The sequence below is a fragment of the Lactuca virosa genome, chromosome 1 (assembly GCF_052849685.1).
Source record: "Lactuca virosa cultivar CGN04683 chromosome 1, Lactuca_virosa_CGN04683_v6, whole genome shotgun sequence".
Classification (NCBI taxonomy): domain Eukaryota; kingdom Viridiplantae; phylum Streptophyta; class Magnoliopsida; order Asterales; family Asteraceae; genus Lactuca; species Lactuca virosa.
This window is the reverse complement of record NC_136426.1, coordinates 88,498,920-88,500,797: the sequence shown is the minus strand read 5'-3', so window position 1 is coordinate 88,500,797 and position 1,878 is coordinate 88,498,920. Positions and strand designations below refer to the sequence as shown.

The 1,878-nt window shown below is 31.0% G+C and overlaps 1 long non-coding RNA gene across 2 annotated transcripts; it reads left to right on the top strand.

Annotated features, from left to right (window-relative positions):
* The first annotated feature begins 462 nt into the window (after window positions 1–462).
* On the top strand, window positions 463–1,616 carry LOC145150137 (uncharacterized). Of its 2 annotated transcripts, none has more exons than XR_013730968.1 (2): window positions 463–895; window positions 1,213–1,616. It is a non-coding gene; the product is annotated as an uncharacterized LOC145150137 (long non-coding RNA). The 2 variants fall into 2 exon arrangements; XR_013730974.1 differs by having other exon boundaries at window positions 1,195–1,616.
* The last annotated feature ends 262 nt before the right edge of the window (window positions 1,617–1,878 follow it).

Sequence of the window (1,878 nt, the reverse complement as noted above, 5' to 3'; positions counted from 1 at the left end):
ATTTGCACAAAAGAAGGGGTCTTTCCCGGTAAGATATGTCTTTCCCAGAAAGCCCCAAAATCATATCTTTCTGACTGAATGGGCTGGAAAGACAATTATACACCAAACCCCACCTCTTTCTTTCTTTATTGGATTATTAATTTTTTTAAATAACTTTTTTTAAATTTATTTTTTATTGAATTATTACTTTTTTTCATCATTCAGCACAGTTAATCAGATGTACAATCAAACAGCATGGTTTCTTTCCCAGTCAGAAAACTTTCTCAGACAGCACTTTACCGGACAACACTTTCCCAGACAGAAACTATCAAACGGGACTTAACCTTACGACATTCGTCTAAACCATATAATATACTTTGCTCTATATTTTTACCAATAACCTTTTTCTTGTTTATGTGCTCCTTTACGTGAGCTAAATATCAGCACATAACAAGAACAACAAGTAACACATGTTTACAATTTTAGATTACTTAAAGACGATTAACTAAAATCAACTACTCCTTTTCCATAAATAGTACTTGAAAATATTCCAAAAATCACATCTACAAATACGTTATGTTATGTTATGCTACACACTCCATTACTAAGTGAATCACGAGGAGCTCTTGTCTTCAACAAAAACCCTTCAAACACATCCAAAACAAAATTTAGACAAATGGCGTTACATTTTAAGAGAAATATGATCTTAAAGGATCTGACTTTGATGCTTGTCACGTCATGGATGATGATGGTGACGATGGTATTCAAGATGATGGTGGAAACATTTTGGATAGTGATCGGAAGGTATACAGTCTCTTGGGGACTTGACTTATGGGTGCGTCTCGAGTTGATGCTTCTCAAATATGAGATGGAGAGCATTAGTGATGCTTATGTTGTTCCCTACGATTACTACAAGGTAACCCTTCACAAATTTGTAAGCTAGCCATATACATATATGTATTAATTTATATATCGAGATACACACATGTATAACGTAATAAGCAAACATCTAAAAGAAATAAATACAAATAAGAAGAACATGAGACGATATATTATGTAGATAAAAGATAGGTGTCTGTATTTGGTTGGTATTAATGAAGTTAAAACAAATGAAGGTTCATGATGGTTTTAATTGAGGTTGTATGATCTATAGAAATAAGTATATATAAAAAAGAATATGATACAATGTATGATGGTTCCAAAAATGACTTTTAGGCGTTTGCAACCTTATAGTTATGGTCGACTCAGTTTTCAAAAGTTAGATCTGATGCAGCCGTTGATCAGAAGTGTTCGTTGACATTTGTGGAATGTTGAAAATAATGTTGATATAAATGAAGTTTGCAAACTTGTGAGAAGCGTAAGATTGTGAACTTTTCTTTATTGTTGTTAAATTTGTTTTAGATTTCCAAACCTTGCACCGAACATTATCTATGTGTAGGTTATTGAAGGAATATACGTTATGAAAACTCAGTGAAGAATCCAAGATTTTTAAGTATGAATGTACTATTATAATAATTTCTGTTTTGGAGAATGTATTATGATAACAGAATTTGGATTTCTTTATTTCTTATGTAGTAAGAACATTATGAATTTTGATTTGAATGAATTATTTCACAAACCAGTTGTGACTTCATGCCTTATATCATGTACATAACATCACTTAATCATATGAATTGGGCTTAATTATAGAAACATAAAAACCAAATTTGTTTCAGTTTTTAATTTGGTTATGAAAATTTGGAAATCTCCGAAACATGAACTTTTTGAGAAGTTTGGATGTGAGAAAAACTTCAATCGGTGCCAATTGTGTTTATTGATAAGAGAAATTAAATATACTCCTAATTTCTCTAATGATAAACTTATAGGGCATTTACATAGGTTTTCCAAATATATCATTTT